Consider the following 19,679-nt stretch of genomic DNA (forward strand, 5'->3'; position numbering starts at 1 on the left):
GGGTGGTTGCGTTGTACAGGTCTTCTTCTAAGCGCGGATTTGAGAATGTTTTTGATACCGGTGTTTCAGCTAATGGAGCCTCCGTAAGTGATACTATCATATGAGAAACCAAACATTTAACGATTCAAATCTGTAACCTGCTCAGAAGTATATTTCTACTTCTGAGTCGGAAACGATAATGACACGAACAGCCTGTGCACCATAAAATTTGATTCAGTCTCGGTCCGAAAATAAGAAGTTATTTTGGAACATGAAGCAAGAGGACGTAAATCCTTCGGCTAGTGTTATTAGTGCTTTATTTTTACTGCTATTTTACGCTAGGAGGAACGTGAGTGTCAACCTTTTAAATAACGATTTTAGATCAAATTATTTATATATGGAATACTATTGCTTCTGGTAGACTTTTGACTAGGCTATCAAAAGTCTTATTCTCAACTATGACATTTAAGATATTATTTAGAATAAATAAAGTCTGAAAACATCCTATCACTGAGCAAGAGACGCATAGCCCATAAAATAGAAGGCTTTCTAAGTTTATGCCTTGGGTTACATCTAAGTTTGAGTCTGAGAGTCACCATGCGTTGTTAAGGCATTGGCTACGCTCCTGGCATATTTAACTGCTATAAAATAATAGGATGTCATTTGTATTAAAAATGTATACCATGTTAATAGTACATGCTAATTGTGTTCTACAACAAACAGAAACTATAGCCAGTATAACATTATGCGCATATTTCCTTTTAAACTATTCGTATAAATGAAAATTTCTGTCTGTTCCCAAGAAGGAAGTTTGTTTATGTTACATATTGAGATATAGTGGCTCCTAATCAAGCGTCAAAATTCGAGTCCCGAAATCGTTGACAGCAAACATTTTGCATTTCTAAAGTGTGCTGAAGCTTAAGTATGTGTTCAAACACAAATTTAGGTTTCACTGGAACTAAGTTCCTGGAGGGTTCTGGGAAGGAGAAGGAGAGTAGCAATATTCCTCCCAAGCGCATTTCAGACATGTTGTATAAAGCTTAAGTCTGGAGATCTACCTAGCCAATCCAACTAGTCAATATCCTCACTTTCAAGAACATCATATACGAGATTAAACCAACGTCAATGAGGAATGGAGGCCATAAAAATGAAGTGACTACCAGCTGCACATTTGAAAAGGCGAACATAGGGTTTTAAGATCTTGTTTGTTTTCTAGACCTTCTATTTGTCTCTCGTTTACTTCTTCGAAAAGTGAGCCCATTTAGCGGTGGTGTACAGAACATCGAGTTTGGACTAAGCATCAATGGTAGGCCTTTCCCTTCACAGATGAGTCCCGCTTCAGCCTAGACACTTATATTCAATGTACCTTCATCCGTAGTGAATAGGAGCCCTCTACCTGTCCTGCAGTATCCGAGAAAGGGATCATTATGACAGCGGAGGTTTGACGGTCTGAGCAAAGTTGATTCTCTTCGGTGCCCCCACAAGTGAGTATTCTTCATCACATGAATATCATGACGCTATATGCAGAACCGGAATTTGTCTGAAAAGAAGATGTAGCGCCTTGCCTTTGTCCAGCATTGTCATTCGCCTCACCACTGTAGGAATGCTTGGCTTGCCTTTGCTGTAGCGTCAAGAGAAGCCGCAACAATGGTCACCGGGCTGAGCCCCCCGCGTAATGTTGTATATGTCGCAATACTGTCCATGAGGATACTTGTAGTTTTGCACATGAGCTAAGTTCCTGATTCTGTGGCTGTATGATTCCGAAAGGCCGAGAGAAGAACATGCCTGTCCTCTAGGGCTTTAGTGGCCCGGGACCGCTCAGATTCCATTATGTATTTCTAGTAGTTTCACTTTCTTATACAGGGCACAACACGCCGTTTACACAAACAAATAACGCTCAAATTCTATTTTTAAATGAGAAAAACCTCTGCACAGACTTCCCATTTATGCCAACGTGTATGGCATTACTCATTATGCGCATATTACTGCATTATGCGCATGCGCTGTAATGTTAATCATTTGCGTTTCCCAGCATATAGCATCTTTCATGCAAATATGAAGTTTGGGGCCTGCCGCCTTCATTTTGAAGCAATTTTAATAGCCAGCAGTTTAGTTCCTTCCAACATCAATGCACTTTAGTAGGCGAATTTTCCAAAAATTAAATGCTTCCAGGCATCTATTTCTTGGAGTTGAAAAATATAGTTTTAAAGCTCCATCCATCTATTCTTTGGAATAAAAACGACGGCCACTAAATTTTGATTTAGATTAAAAAATAGCCGCACAGGAATAGTCACACAGGAAAATTAATAGAATAGGGTAGATATTCCAAGACTTCAGCACGTTTTTAGTCAAAAAATTCAATTGTGAATTTTGACGAATGAGAAGATGGATTATCATGATCAGCACTGATCGTCTAATATTCACTTCTTAATAAATTTCTGTAAGACACTTAGTGGAGGAATTAGCTACAACTACATTTTATCCTTCTAACTTGATAGCTTTGATAAGTTCTGTACTTCTTAAGGAAATGGCATTCTAATAGTTTTTGAGACCTACCAGTGGCCCAGTGATTAAGGCAATTAGTAATTCAACCAGAGCTCAATTTCTGACGAACGAGTTGGTTACACGGTTATCCTTATGCGTAATGCAGATATGGAGGAAACTCTGAATTTTCAATGCTTGTTGTGTTTTCAATGTTGTTGATTTGCGGTCAAATTCAAGGACCAATACTTTACTTTCTTGACGTGTTGGAACGTTAAAAAACGGTAAATAGGTTTCATCACCAAATATGATTTTAGAAATAATGCCATGACCACCATCATTAAATAAATTCTGGGTTTCTTTACTCATTCTGGAATGTTCCTCATTTTGGTGCAGTGCTAACGTATGGTGGACCCAACGACAAACTAATTTTTTCACTCAAAAATTCTTTACGAATAATTTCATTTATAGCTGTTAAGTTCACTTGGTGGGTAGAACGATTATTTTTTATAAACATTTTTCATATGACCGGCACATTTTCTGAGACTACAGCTGACAAAGATCGTCCTGTGTGTTGTTCCAGGAGAGAATTTCGTCCTACACGAAATTCATCCTATACGAAATTCTGTAAACCATCTGAATAGAGTGGCACGAGTTAGAGCTTCATTTCAGTATGCTAATTCTAAACGTTGAAGGAATTATTCTGGATTTAGTTAAAATTTAAAATCCTAGACATTATAGCTCAGGAGTGCTTTCGCCTGAGCTCTATTTTCCTTTCTGTCAAAATATATTATAAATATATTATAAAATACATTATAAAAACAATTAAAAATGACATTATAAACAATTAAATTAGGAAATATATTATAAAAGCGATAGATAAACTGCAGTTGTCATAAATTAAAATCTGCCTAGAGATTAAAGAGTTCAGATTCGCACCTTTAAAAATAATTTCTTCTCAGCGAATATTGTCTACTCCTGTCTAAAAAAATTCAGAGTTTCCTCCATATCTGCATTACGCATAAGAATAACCGTGAAACCAACTCGTTCGTCAGGAATTAAGCTCTGGTTGAATTACTAATTGCCTTAATCACTCGGCCACTGGTAGGTCTCAAAAACTATTAGGATTTTAATTTCAAATTATATTATGGTAAAATTCCAAAAACTTCAGTTTTCAATTTGCTCGATTATTGAGGTAATGCTGGAAAATCAGGCTGTGTATTTGATCATGTCAGAATAAAAACATAATAGCATGTAATTATTTTCTATTTACATTTTTATATAAGCTAGCACACTTTTTCTATACTCAAATTGATACTTACGAAAGATTTTGTCCGTACATCGGAGGACCATAGCTAAATACACTCTAAGACAAAAAATACACTCTAAGATGCACCAAAGATGGAATCATCCGATTGCGTTGAAATTTTGTATGCGTAAATGTTTTGACCAAATATGCAAATGATTAAAATTTGGTGTCCAATGAATGAATATTGCGATCTCCAACGCATCGGAATTGCGTATCCAGCCGATGTATATAAGAAGCTGTTCTTGAACTGTTGTTAAAAATTTCTGTTGCATTGTGATTTAGGATACCTTTCAACGACTGAAAAAATGCCTCGCCGCAAGATGCGAGCTCATTACGAGCAACTATCAGAGTCTGAAAGAGGTCGTATGATTAGATATAAAGAGGCAGGTTGGGCAAACTGGAGAATCGCTCGTCATATAAGTCGAAGCGATCCGGCGATTAGAAGATGCTGGCAAAAATGAGTGGACTATGGTAGATTTCAGCGTCATGATGGTAGCGATCGACCTGGGGCCACAACAGATCATCAGGACAGAGTGATTGTCAGATCAGCTGTCAAAGCGCTTGATTCATCGCTATCAACCGTCAGACGTGCGACCCGCACACGGGTGTCCATCATGGCCATACGCAGACGGCTAATAGAGTGAAATTTATGACCATTACGCCACCTGCCACTCCCACCTGTACACTGTCGAGACAGATTGCAGTGGTGTTCGGCTCGATAAGGTTGGAATGATGCTGACTGGGGACGTATAGCTTTAGCGACGAATTCCGCTTCCAACTGTGTCGTGACTATCATCGAAGACTTGCCTAGAGACGCCCAGAGCAGTGTGCCGATCCTGCTTTCACTATTGCACGTTACACAGGCCCTCACCCAGGAGTTAAGGTATGGGGTGCTATTTCCCTTGATAGCCGGACCCCTTTGGTCGTCATTAGAAGCACACTTACAGCACAGCTGTACGTCGACGACATTCTAAGACCTGTTTTGCTACCATTCTTTTTGCAGTATACTGGCCTTATTTTTCAGCAAGATAATGCCAGACCACATACGGCACGTGTTGCTATGAAATGTCTTACAGCTTGCCAAACACTTCCTTGACCAGTCAGATCGCCAGAGCTCTCTCCCATCGAGCACGTCTGGGATATGATGGGAAGGCGACTGCATCTACCAGGGAATGTTGATGACCTAGCCCGACAATTGGAGCAAATTTGGCGAGAAATACCTCAGGAAATCATCCCGGAGATTTACAATCTGTGTCACTCCGTGTGGCAGCTTGCATCCACGCTAGAGGTGGGTCAACACCTTAGTGAGCTCCTTACTTCGTAACTATATAACTCTGAAATAAATCATTATGCTTTTCTGAAATTTTAACCATTTTCTATTCTGTACACAATCTTCCTATTCACCAGTTTGTGTCTCCATCGGAAAACTCCTCTTGGTGAGTCGATTTTTTTTTTTTTTTTTGTTATAGAGTGTATTATAATTTTTTCTTAACACTAGATATGCCGGCTGTATATCCTATTGATTTCCTGGTTCTCCCCTGCGTATACTATATTCGCTATCCTTTCCGAAGGCTTCCCTCCACTTAGGTAGATACTCTTCATGTGCTTTGACTTAATAAATTAAAAGCAACAAAACAAGAAAAAAAGTAAAGAGCGAACAATTCAATTAAAAATCTGGTTTTCTTTATCTCTTCGGAAAAAAGATACGTATAATAAAGATGCAACACACACACACACACACAAAAAAAAAAAAAAAAAAAAAAAAAAAAAACTTAGGAGGATTTTTTAACTGACGTAAATATGATGTTCTTTATTTCTTTTTCTATTCTTTTTATTCTCTCTTCTTCCTTACACTAAGAGGCATATCTTTCAAAAATATCTAAGACTGCTCTTCTGTTTAATCAAAAACGTAAATATACATTTGCAAAATAAATTCTTTGTGTCCGCAATCATAAAAAATTAACAGGACGTTTTAAACTGAAGTCTAAAGTAACGAATGTCTTTAAAAAAATCAATTCAAATGAAAGACTGAATTTCTAAGATTCATTAAGATTCTGAATAATCATTTTATGCCAATTTAAAAAATTAAGACCAGTTATAAGTAATCGCCAAAACGAGGAAAAAAAAAAAAAAAAAAAAAAAAAAAAAGGGGGGGGGAGGGGCGAAGAGGAAAAAAGTTTTAAAGAATGCTAATTAATTTCAAGTGTGTGACATTGGCGTATTTAGAAATAGCAAATCAGGTATTTGGTGCGATGTGGAACACGAAACCGTAAACTGGCCATAAGCCTCTTTCCTCATGCATGCTAATTTATATATTTTTTCCCTACACATTTTATTATTTTTCAGTCCTACAACTAACAATGTCGATCTTCGAGGATCAAATGCAACGATAAGAAAGTACACAAAAGACAAAGTTCTTTAGCTAAGTGATTAACTTCATCTTTTGAGCACTTAATTCGGTAGTTACCTCGTTAGTAAATGCCCCAATACGTCTTTGTCAAAAAGCACTTTGGACTACCTTAACTTTATCTGCCATTTTGTTCCGACTCCTCCGGTGGTCAACTGGTCTCACTGGAGGGTTTTCTGTCCCCCGGAACAAGATCTATGAGATTTTCGTTGAGGGTAAAGTGGAGCCAAATTTACTCGCAGTAGTAATAATTTGTTTTCGAGTCATAGAAGGTCAAGGAGAAATTACACCTTCTGCAACACTTGAAAACTATTGTTTCGTATTGTTCCGTGTTGTTTCTCATAGGTAACATTATGAGAGGACTTCGATTTTTATTTTACTTGTTACTTAGTGGTTTGAAAACTAAACACAAACACGCACAAGGAAAGGGGTGGGAAGAAAAAAAAAGTTTTGAATGTGTTTGACATAATTAACCCACAGATTTAGAAACTTAGCTATGAACGCTCAGTTTTTCATTAGTTAAAGTTGCAGGCTATTAACACCTTCAAGCTTCAGATGCTTTTAAAATTAAATCTATCTTTCCAGGAGATTTAAAAATGAAAAGGAAAAATAATTGTACCATAATCTCCTGCTAGAATTTAATACGGTATAAATATAATTATAAAAATAAAGTTCAGAACTGATTTGAATTCTTCAAAACAGCGTATTTACTCATTATAATTATGGAATAGGAACTATAATTCATGAAATTTTAGCTCTTTTATTTGCATTAACCTTGAAGTAAATTCATGTTTAGTTGTCAATAGCAAAGATACCTTTCTCTGTGATTGAATTTTAAACAAAAATTTAATTATTCTCTCACTTACTTCGTTCTCACGTGCGAAGAGGAATATTTCTGACAGCCAACTTTAAAATGTGAGTACATTCTAAACACGCAGCATTGTTTCCAGCATAATTCTTTATTGAAATGAATAATCTTAAAGTGATAATCTTAATAAAATTATCTTTTAAAATTTCATACATGTTATTCGAACAGTGCTGAAAAGTTAAAGTTTCTAAATTTTAAGCAAAATAACTACTAAATGAAAAATCCTATCCTTATTTCATCAAATTACTTACCTACATGTAATCAGAAATATTTTCAAGGTATTTCATTATTAATTAAAACAGCAAATTGTAATCTGGCCATACTCAGCTATAATCTTCACTTTTATAACAGAGGGCTGTGTGAACTACTCGATTACTAAAGCGCTTTACTAAAGCTGGAAATCATCTCCAGATTATCAGAATACCTTAATAAGTAGCTCTTCTTTCTCTTTACGTAAGAAAGAAACTTACTGAAGTCGAAAAGATAGCTGAATGTACAGATGGTTTTCGAGTCAAACGATAATTAATGCATCTAAAACTATAAGGAAAAAATATCTTTCAAAGCATACCAGGATAAAAATTCTGAAAAGACGTTGGTATAGCTTTTAATGTATGGAACGGCAATGTGGAAGTCTAAATTCGTTTCCCAGCAAAGATAACGTGCTCTGTTTTATGTCAGTTTGGATAGCTAAGATTATAAATTCAGTTTCTCATCTTATTTAGTTGAGTGATTACTGTAGGCAGTTATCCAAAATAGCGTGAATTATTGGAATAAATATTAAAAAAAAACACTGAATAAAAGGGGAAAAAGATTTTCAGGGCTTTCCACATCAGTTATACTATGTCTAAAAAAATGATAATTTAAAATGTGTGATTTTCTTCCGAAGGAAAAAAAGAAAAAAAGGATTCCTTTCTCCGGCTTAAACTGCAAGTTACAAAAGCTGAAAGAAAAAATAAATGAAAATACATGAATTATCCACATACATGAATTATCTGCAAAAATCTGCAATAAAAATTTGTTGAAAGGAATTTTAATAAAAGTAAAACTGGAATCAATTTCAAACACTAAATAACACCGACTATTATTTAAAACTTTTTTTCATCTATGTCATTTTGAACATTCAGTGTAGAAATTTTCTCAGAGATTTTCTTTTAAATAGAGAGATATATTCAGCATTCCTAATTACGCTAAAGGCAAGAGAGCAAAGCTGATTGAAGTAAATTTTATTACAATTCATTGACATAGATTTTATTGTATTCAGTTTTATTCCACATGTCACTCTTCAATATTTTCCCAACCCCACTCTTAATTTAAGCGTATATCTTTGAAAGGACCAAATGAGTTTTGTATTAGCTTTCAGAAACCTTACAGCACTTAGAAAATATATAAATTTAAGAATGTAATGACTTACAGTACTTTTTCTTTCTTTACTTATTCTTTTTTCGAGTTATCTCACGAAAGGGTGGTATGCAAGATTGAATTAAAAGAAAACTGGGCAAAGCCAATCAAAATTTGAAATCATGTTTGAATGCTGTTTGATTTGTATTCCTCTTGAAGCTGCTGCCTTCTGAATTTATACACTGATCTCATCGTTTGTAGCATTGTAGAGTCATTAAGTTAATTGGAAGTAGAAAAGATGAAAAATAGCTAACGCCTTCGCCGGGAATCGAACCACGGACCTCTGGAATACCGGCCCAGCGTGCTACCGTTACACCACGAAGGCACGCTAGGGAAGGGGGAGAAATACCTTATATACTCACTTTTTTAAAGAGCGACTAGGGTTTTAGGGGACCTAGTCGCCAAATCTTCGATGTGGAGAATCATTATCCACAAACCTTTTAGTTCGGGCGCCACTTGTAGAGTCATTAGGTTAATTGGAAGCAGAAAAGATGAAAAATAGCAAACGCCTTCGCCGGGAATCGAACCACGGACCTCTGGAATATCGGCCCAGCGTGCTACCGTTACACCACGAAGGCACGCTAGGGAAGTGGGAGAAATACCTTATAACATGACTAAAAGCCTTTAACTAAGTATATCTAGCATTCTCTCTGATTCAGCCTGAATGAACTTTATGATCAACACAGGGAACGAGAGTTTGCTTTATAATTAATATCCTGAATTTCATAATGAAGGTCTCATAATAAAAGACAATAAATTTCTCAAACCCAGGAAAAACAAAAAAAAAAAAAAAAAAAAAAAAAAAAAAAAAAAAAAAAAAAGTTTTGGTAGCGCACTGCATCGAAATCACATTTCCTCTTGTCAGGTGGTTAGTTTAAACGTACCAACAATGAGTCAGTTAAAACCATTCGATCAATTGTTATTGAAATTTTAGACAGTTTCAGTATACATATTTTTAGTAATATTTAAATACTTATTTATCATAACTATTAAATCAACTCACAAACAAAATTAAAAATTGTTTAAAGAAAAGAATAACCTCTTTACGTTTCAGCAGTAAGAGTATCAAATTTCTTATGTAGCTAATGCGGGCCCACCTAAAATGCACAGCTCAAATATATATGAATTGAAAACCTAAAAATGTATTTTGCCCTATACATTGTCATTAATGTAATTGCTAAAATATATTTGCATTTAGTACTCTATCGGAAAAGCGATGTTTAATAATGAAGTTAAAGATGATGAAGTTAATAATGAATAATGAATTAGTAATGAAGTTGCGCTGCTGCTGAGCTCGCAGTTTATCAGTCTGCTCTTGGTCTCATTTATACTATCATAAAGTTTATTATTAAACATCGCTTTCCTATTGGCGTGTTAAATGTTGCCATGTATATATTATATATATATAAAACAAATATTCTCTATTCGTATAAAGCTAATATATATATAACTAATTAAAGTAAAAAGAACAAACGATTAATATTATTTCTTTAAAAGTAATACATGATGATAACATTAAGTGGCAACATCTTTTTAGTTGAAAAGTGATACGGTCAAAACTAATATCACTGAGAGTCAAGACTAATAGCACTTCTTTAAAAACGCTTGTTTCTCTGTCTGACTCTCGGGTTTTTTTTTTCCCTCTCTCTCTTTTTTTCCCTTCCTGTGTTGCTGTGAGGGGGGGCGGGGGATATCATTATTCTATCGTGTTTGTATCTATCGTCTTGTGATTAGCTCCAGAAAGGTAAGAGTTTTAATATCATTTTTCCTTACTCATGGCAACAACGTTCAAATAGTATCCGAACTCACTAAGTTTGTCTTCAACAGCTATCACATTTGTAAAAATAAGAAGTTCAACGCCGGGTAAGTTCTACTAAATCTACTTACCAAGAGAATGCAATCAAATGTGGCTCAAGTTCGGTGGCCGCGTTGCTGTTAAAAAAAGTAAAATTACAATTTTCATCAACACCTGCAGTGGCAAGAACAGTTTTTATTATTACTTCCTCATAATTCTTCTATATTTAAGGTTGAAAATTAAAGCATTTTTATGACATTTGAAAAACGTATGGATTACTTGAAGAATTTTCAAGTCTGTTGCATTTTAAGTAAGTGCTACGCTCTAAAACCGAATTATTCATACTTTCTGTGACTCTCCTTTTCTGGTTGTAGTTAAATTTTGGCTTACCCGCATTCTGATATCAAAATGACTTTCTGAAAATATCTCAGAATATTATTTTTTCTTGAAAGTTATGTCCTTTTAAGGATGTCACTTGAAATTATTTTGTCAATTATATATGTATAACTATGTGTAAATGATTCCTCTGAAAGAGGAAACCCAGGATTTGTTGTAGTTTTGATCTACAAGCAGTATTAATCGGTACGTTTAAAAGCAAAATACATGGGCCTTTGTGCACCTAATTATTCTTCTACAGTTTCTTTCTCAAAATTGTTCTGGTAATGTTTTATTGATTAGTTACTGAGTTGACACTATCATCTTCCTAAGTTTCTATTATTGCTTTAAAAAATATTCAGCTATATAATTTTATCAGGATTTAATTTCTAAAATAGAATATTAGCAATATATCAGCAACAATAGCTGCGTGCTATTGTTGCTGACATAATGAGCTAGAATTATCGATTTGTTGCGATTTCATCAAAACACATAAAATAAAAAACTCATTCGAATTTTGAAAGATATCGTTTCGAAGTGCACTGGTCAAATCCTAGTGGTGAAGAATCGTCATCCATCACCTTTTAGTTCGGGCGCCACTGAACATTCATTAAGTTATATTGAAGCAGGAAACGTGAAAAACGAGCAATGCCTTCGGTGAGACTTAAACCTGAAACTCTCGAAAATACGCCCCCAGTGTGTTACCGTTACAGCACGAAGGCATGCAGAAAAGAGGAAAAAAATACCTTATAAACTAATAACTAATGCAGCAGAGCTGGGTAATAATAGTATTACCTAGAGCGTCACTGCCAAAAGCTGTCTGTCTGAAACTTCCAAAAACTCCAACTCCTTACTCATTTATATGCTGATGAGAGCTAACGAAATATAGATGTGATAGTAAAGTTATATTGAAGCAGGAAACGTGAAAAACGAGCAATGCCTTCGGTGAGACTTAAACCTGAAACTCTCGAAAATACGCCCCCAGTGTGTTACCGTTACAGCACGAAGGCATGCAGAAAAGAGGAAAAAAATACCTTATAAACTAATAACTAATGCAGCAGAGCTGGGTGATAATAGTATTACCTAGAGCGTCACTGCCAAAAGCTGTCTGTCTGAAACTTCCAAAAACTCCAACTCCTTACTCATTTATATGCTGATGAGAGCTAACGAAATGTGATAGTAAAGTTATATTGAAGCAGGAAACGTGAAAAACGAGCAATGCCTTCGGTGAGACTTAAACCTGAAACTCTCGAAAATACGCGCCCAGTGTGTTACCGTTACAGCACGAAGGCATGCAGAAAAGAGGAAAAAAATACTTTATAAACTAATAACTAATGCAGCAGAGCTGGGTGATAATAGTATTACCGAGAGCGTCACTGCCAAAAGCTGTCTGTCTGAAACTTCCAAAAACTCCAACTCCTTACTCATTTATATGCTGATGAGAGCTAACGAAATGTGATAGTAAAGTTATATTGAAGCAGGAAACGTGAAAAACGAGCAATGCCTTCGGTGAGACTTAAACCTGAAACTCTCGAAAATACGCCCCCAGTGTGTTACCGTTACAGCACGAAGGCATGCAGAAAAAAGGAAAAAAATACCTTATAAACTAATAACTAATGCAGCAGAGCTGGGTGATAATAGTATTACCGAGAGCGTCACTGCTAAAAGCTGTCTGTCTGAAACTTCCAAAAACCCCAACTCCTTACTCATTTATATGCTGATGAGAGCTAACGAAATATAGATGTGATAGTAAAGCTCCATAAGAAAATGTCCTAATTAGTATAAAATATACTTTACACTCTTAGTATTTTGCTTCGATAAATTGCTATAGTTGGTATAATTGTTTCTTAACTAGTTATTATGAGTAAAACTGAGTCAAAAATGCTAAGCTTTTCCAGAACAGTTGTTGATAAGTAATATGCGAATACCTAGTCAAAAATGCTTCCGAAACATGTGAACAGCTTATTATGTCTACGCACTGTCGCCTAAACCCTAAAATTTCTTTTTAAAGTTCTTCAAAAAGTACAACTTCTCTAATATCAAATCTTTAAATGAAAATTACTTGATATAGTTTTCTGCCTCACTTCAGTGTTAACTATTTCAAAAAATTCATCACTTATTGGTGTTTTAGACAAATAGTTTTTTTGTATATCTTCTTTTATTGTTATTGTAGCTAAAGTGTTAGCTGCTTTGTATTCTTACGAATTCTTCAAAAAAAAAAAAAAAAAAAAAAAAAAAAAAAAGTGCAAAATACACTATTTTTATCAAAACCTCGTTTTGTTAAGTATATCAGTTAATGAAATAATAAGTTGAATAGAATTTATAAGTGTTCTAAGATGAACCTGTTATAATTCAGGCAACGTAGCGTAGGAGGGAAGGGAGCTTCAAGAAAATATCCGTTAACGGCGACTTCTGACCCCTAATAGGCCATATTTTCTCTCTGTTTCTCATGAACACATCTTTTGCAGCAATTCTTAGTCTTTCTAAGAGCTATAAAATACGTCACAATGTCAGCCACTAGCGAATCTCCAAAATTACGACTTCGAAAAGTATTTCGAAAACAATCGAATATAATTTTACGTATAAGACTCTATCTGCAAGGGGCGGCAATAAAGAAGATCGTGTGCGTGAAGTGTTAACAATGGGCACACCGAGCACAATCATTACTCCAATCGTTCACTAGGTCGTGCTCACCACGCCCCTTTTATGTTTGTGGGGTCGGCTGGTAAGGGATATTCCTTCCCCCCTGCTTTAACGAGGTTCAGAGAGCTATGCATAACTTCAACCATTCTTCCAAGAGCTCGTTGATGACCTGGCAGTGGTCTGTTGGTCACGATAAATATCGGAAACGTGTGGAGCGGCACGAAAGAGCGTCAAAGACAAAATTCCTTAAGCTTAAGTATATTTTCAGGAGTGGTTAGCAAAATTTATAAATCTCTAGTTTCCACAGGATGTTCCGAAGCTGAAATATCTATTATTACCATAAGTAATTATTGCCATAGCCCACTAATTAAGGAGTACCCTGGCGTACGCCTTAATGTGAAGGATGGGGATAAAGAAGTCGGTAAATTTCTCTTTAGATGGAAATTGTACTACATTATATCACTGCAAATAGAAAAACAGGATATGTAAAACTGGATTTTGCAGCCGTTCCTGCTATTGCATTGCATTAGTGCTGTATTTGAAGCTCCATCTTCACTGCTTTTGTAACAATTTCAATTACGTACATTAGCAACTATTTGAGTTATATATATATATATATTCATAGAAGTGATATTTTATGCCAATATTTGGGAATGAGAAAATTTTGTGTAAGGTAACATTTATTTACCAGCAATTTGAAGAGAGAAAAAGTGCTACTAAATCTCTTCATTCAGAAGCTAGAAAATGTTATATCAGAGTGTTAAATAAAATGCTTAAATATTCTAGATTATTAACTAAAACTGGAATATTAAGGCAATTTTGTTGGCGACTGAAATTAAAAAAAAATATTACACAATGAGTTGATACATATTGTCACTGATGTTCTGATTTTATTGTCATAAACTGCAGGATTATAATAGCTAGCAGTAATTGGAGGTAGCTAGTTTTCGACACACTGATTTAAAGTTACTTTTCTTCACTATTTGGGTTAAGACAAGGGGGATTTTGTTTTATAAAACTATCTTGCGAAAGATATAAGTTCGTTGTTTTAAGGCAGAGAGCTTTTGTTTGCTTTGCGTTTTTATATATAAGTGTATTCTAAGTTCTAAAATAGAAGAATTTTGAAGTGAGATTATTTCCTTCTCTTTTTTACATTTACACTCACTTTTTAGCTAAATCGGAAAAATAGTAGAAATTTTTCAGTTATCACAGAAGCTAAGACATTTATTTACTATGTATACTGCCAGAAATGAATCGTATATGTCACAAATCAATCTGAATATTTCACTGAAAATTATTCTATTTCGAAGGTTCACAAATAACAAAATTTTTTATTATACTCCGTTTTTGTATTTTTGAATAATATAGAATTTAATTTTGCAGCTTCATGTTGAATGATTTTGCTCAGTTGGTTATGTAAAGCATTCGAGGGCTATCATCCATAGATAAAGATGTCTTCGCAGAGTATTGCTTGAAGGAAAATGGCTCGTATTTATATTATACTCAAACAAAACAGCAAAAACACCGTTTTAGAGCTCGAACAGGTAGGCCGTTCACAGGCGCAAGGAAATTGTGTTATTTAAGGTATATAAATTTTCTCGTCTTATTATACTTTATTAAAAGAAGGATACACTTATAAAAATGTTTGGTAGAAATTTACCATTCTCTAAATGTTAAGTAGGACCCTCTTCTCCAAATGGCCGGACATTCGAATTTTAAGACTTCGCCGGGAATGGCCGAAAGCATTGGTTATCTAATCGTTTCATCACCGACAGCGTTGCCCTGGGTACACCACAGGAGGAAGAGCATAATTACACCTTTCCAGAGCAGAAAGACACAGACTACCAAGACTCGCCTAACGATCATGCAGTCTTGTACTTCGAACTAGTTGACTTTGCTAACCATTCCAAGCCCCAAACGACTTAATAGTGCATCATTTTGCGTGAAACTTTTTTTCATCAAATTTTTTTCAAAGCGGTTTAAAGTTATTTAAAATAAGAAATATTTTGTCTATATTAATTCCAATCAACGCTGACAGAGATTATTTAATTCTTCTTTTAGAAAATGTTTTCAATGGATGCAAAACATTTTCAGACGGAGAAAATTGAAAAATAAATAAATAAATAAAATAATATGAATAAGAATAAGCATTTATAAATTTTTACAAAAATATCATCTAATTTTTCTGTAAAGTTATAAATTTTTTTGTATTGAAAACATTTTTATCTTAATTTTATGGTCACAGAAAAAAAAAAAGGGGGAGGGGAGGTAGTTAAAGCTTATTTGCATGATCTATTTCTCAGGCCAAGGAAAGACTACGATGATTTAATCGCACTTGACACTGAAAAAAAAATTCAGATTTAAACGAAAAGGCTGAAGATAAAAACAGTATTTTGAGGTCCCCTAAGCGTCACTCTTTACTTCAGCATTTGTAGGTCATTTTTTTATACTTTGGGTCAAGACATGGATGTTATTTTCTTGATGCTATGATAAGGGAGCATATATTACAATACAAAACTTAAAATATTAAGTGCCTATTTTACGAATAACACTGTTAAAATACATAAAATACACTGTTAAATTCATTAAGATTAGTACTGAAAAATCAAGCATTAATTTGTCGATTAGAGGTAAACAGACGGTAAACAGAAGTAAGATACTAAATATTTAATTTCTAATGAGTAGTTCATTTTAAAATCTGTTTAAAATACTATATAGTTATTTTCAGATGTATATATAGTTATTTTCAGAATTTAATTCTGCTTATGTCCGTAAACAATTAAAATTTAAAATGCATATTTCAAATTGATGTATGTGCTCAGGTATCCGATAATGATTGAAAGAATATCCACAAATAAATTTAGGTAATGTGTTAGGGAGAAATGTTGTAAAGCTTTAAAAACATTTACAAACTAAAAATATTAAATGTATAATGATATATACGTAAAATAAGAAATTAGAAAGCCTATAATATGCCAATAAAAATAATTCTGACGTCAGAGGATACGTTTGTATATTTTCAGTTTCAGAGAAATAATTTTCTATTGAAAGGTAAATCAGGATGTATACCACTACCATCCCTGTTATCAATCTACACCAGTGTCCTCTTAAAACATCAATGCAGGAGAGAATTTTAAAAAGGGGATCTAGACTGCAAGGAGAAAGGTTGTTATAAAAGTTCAATCTCGATCTAAAGAGAATGCAAATACAAAGGAAATTAATATATAAGGTAAAAAGTTAATCTATACATCTGACGAGAAAAAAATAAAATCGAATAAATTCATTAATACCGAATTTTGGAATATAAATTATTTTTAATCACCAAAACAGGAGCAGTGGGAATACGATGGAGTTTGCATTCCAAACGCTTTGTGTTAAAATGTATGCAGGAACTGTTGATAAAATGTCACGGATTGATAAACATCTTAAAGTAATATTTTGTCGACAAAATAGCGTTTGAGTGTGTTTTTTCTCATAATAAGTTATCACATCATTGTGATTTGCGTACAAATTGTGAAGGATGATACTCCAATTAGAAAAAAAAAAAAAAAAATGAAACAGATCGTGTATACCTCAATATTCAAGATTAGTATGCAACAAATGAATCAACCTGTCTGAGCTGAACTCATTCCACTCACAAAATATAAAAAAGGGAAAATCGTCGACGAAGGAAGTACTGCATTTGACTTGATCAGCATAAAATCTTAATTTTTCTTTTTCCTCGAAAGTTTGCGTGTCTCAAAAAATAATTTAAATAAGTGTTACAAGTTATCCATTTGCTTTTGCGTAAAATTAAAGTGCATCGTTTAACATGGGAAGTTTCATTTTCATTTTTAAATGAAGGAGCCGAATATCATTGTTCTTGATTTTTCTTGGCCTAGTACCTCGCGAACGAAAACGTGTACCAAGCTGTCATAAAACATCAGATTATTCAGCCTATTTACATTGATAATTTTAATTTCTAGATTATTTTATATCTTTTAATACTCATATTGTTACAAAATCAGAAATATTCACCCTGCTGCATAGTGATTTTTATATATTTTAAAAAAAATAGCTGATAAACGTGCTAAATATTGTTCTTAAAATTTGAATGATATTGCGAATACGAGAACTGCTGATAAAAGGCTCACATGTGAATCATTCATTTGCAATAGATAGGTAATTATCAACTACCGATTAGCTGTGGTTTATTAAACGGGCCTTGTCTGAAAAAAGCTAAGTTTGTTTATTGCAGAAGTTGGAACTATTGTTATCACGAATAATCAAAATAAAGCAATTTTGTTGCAACGCAGAAATGAGAAGAAAATGCTTGATATAACAGCAGTGATAACAGATGATGTCACAGTATTTAGGAATTGTTTTTATTCACAACGATACGTAGTATAATCTGGAATATATAAGTATTGTTAAATCATCTATGAAATATAAAACTGCTAAATCTCAAAAATGAATTAACTGTACATCTATTAATCTTTTATTTCCCATACACTAGTTGTCCTGTTTTGAAGAATACTGTTCTTGTTTTTAATGTCAACTTTATTTACTCAGTCAAGTGAATTTATTCTCCAACTGCTGTGGGATTAACAGAGATTTTGAGTTAACCGTGGACTTCGTCTTTGATATTACTCCAGTTAAACAGGAGTTTAGAGTACGTATTTGTGTTGTTTACAGTCGAAGCTTTAAACGTCATTTAATAATTTTTTCAAGGTATGATGTTTTCTGTTATTTATACAAACTCTTTTTATTGGTTTAGTGCCTTTCCTGTTTCATCCCCAGTTCGAAATAGTGCCATTTCATCTGCTGCTTTCCGTTACTGTTTATCTCCCCACTTATTCACTGATCCGCTGTTCGAAAAGTCACTTTAAGATAAAGCGAACACCCGTTTCCGTCAATTAAAATGATTTAAACGAGATAATCCTTGCTACTTTGAGCCGACTGAGCTTTTGATTTCCAATAGTTATTAAATATTTCCTTTAGACAAATTATTTTGAGTAGAATAATGACTTTATCTGAATCTAGTTGTTGTTGCGTCTAAATCAGTAGAACCACAATTCCACTGCTTTGAAGTAAAATAAAAATTTAGCAAATGTATAATTAAAATTAATGTACATGCTTTAATAAAAGTACGGGGAGCCCTCGTTAAACGCGAAGTCTTAGAGAAGTGATGTTTACTGTCGGTGTTTGTTTATGTCCTCAAAAAAGACAGGTCTCTTTCAGAAGATGATCTCTTAAAGATTTTGTCAAAAAAAAAAAAAATTCATTATTATTTTTTTATAATACAAAAAGAAATTTAATCTAACATCGATTTAAAGAATGGCTCTTTATTACTGTATGGATTTATTTATTTTGTGCTCAATACCTTTACTGTTATTCTTGCTCTCCGTTTTCTCGCCAGATTGCAAATTTTATTTCACGAGTATTCAAATGAGGTAGAAAGAGATAGTATTTAAAATAAGGTTTTAGATTGTTGAATTAGAGCGTTTTCCTTCTGTTGAAGGCTACTTTGTTATCTGAAATTCTTCGATAGCTGTCTGTCTGCAGTGTTGCGTTATTCTTGCCATTAGAGCTTGTCACGCCGGCATTAGTTTAAGCCAACTAGCGAGTTATTTTTTCTGTGTAGCCCTTGCCTAACGTACGACTTAACTTGGTTTTAATTTGAATACATTACTTCTTTTGAGTTAGGCCGCAAATGTTGGCTGGTTCTATAAGCACAAGAAGTGCTTTCTGTTAACTTACTGGGTTCTAATAAAAGTGTCTTTTACACCCTTCTTACGTTCTCTGTCTGATTACTGACCATAGCAATAATTCGCTTAGATTCAACCTGAGTCTCGAGTTAGTTTATCCTTCCAAAGAAGGTGAGAGTAAACAATTTTAAGATAGATTTAAGAGCAATATAAAAGTAATTTTTTTTCCAGTCAACTGTTACATAAGTTTAACTATTTTCTGTATATTTTTCATTGTTTATAACTGATACATGCCCATGGGCATTCAACAAATATACAACAAATGCAAGATAAATTATTAATTCCCCCCTCAATGGCGAACACTAGCCGTTATAGGCATTGGCCATTACTAAGGCTGCAAGCGGTGGTTACTTCATTATGGAGGCATCTAACAGGTGGGCCACCGTTACTCCTTATGAAGGGAGAGACAATTTACATCCATGCCTTCTCTGGGATTCAAACTCGGGCCCTTCAGTACGGCAATCAGAGCCACTAACTACTTTCCCGTCTGGAAAGCACTAATATGAATAAATTGTGAAGGATTTAACACTTGGATTGATACTGATCAAAACCCTAAGCTATAAATTCAATGACAGAGATATCTATCTGACTCTTTTGGAAATGAATGCAAGTGCATCATGCGATAAACATTCTGGAGAAGAAGATAGCGAAGTCGGCGAGTTTCTAACATATGTTGA

At 34.2% G+C, this 19,679-nt stretch overlaps 1 long non-coding RNA gene and 1 other non-coding gene across 2 annotated transcripts in view; one reads left to right on the forward strand and one right to left on the reverse strand.

The window, feature by feature from the left end:
• The window catches only part of LOC118188166 (uncharacterized), a 78,376-nt gene that overhangs the window by 16,336 nt on the left and 42,361 nt on the right, over positions 1-19,679 (forward strand). The gene's annotated exons all lie outside the window — the stretch shown is intronic.
• Positions 8,949-9,020, reverse strand: TRNAI-GAU (transfer RNA isoleucine (anticodon GAU)). Its single transcript has one exon. It is a non-coding gene; the product is annotated as a tRNA-Ile (tRNA).

The sequence above is a fragment of the Stegodyphus dumicola genome, chromosome X1 (genome assembly GCF_044657685.1).
Source record: "Stegodyphus dumicola isolate Sdum_Otavi_A_Nest chromosome X1, ASM4465768v1".
Taxonomy (NCBI): Eukaryota; Metazoa; Arthropoda; class Arachnida; order Araneae; family Eresidae; genus Stegodyphus; species Stegodyphus dumicola.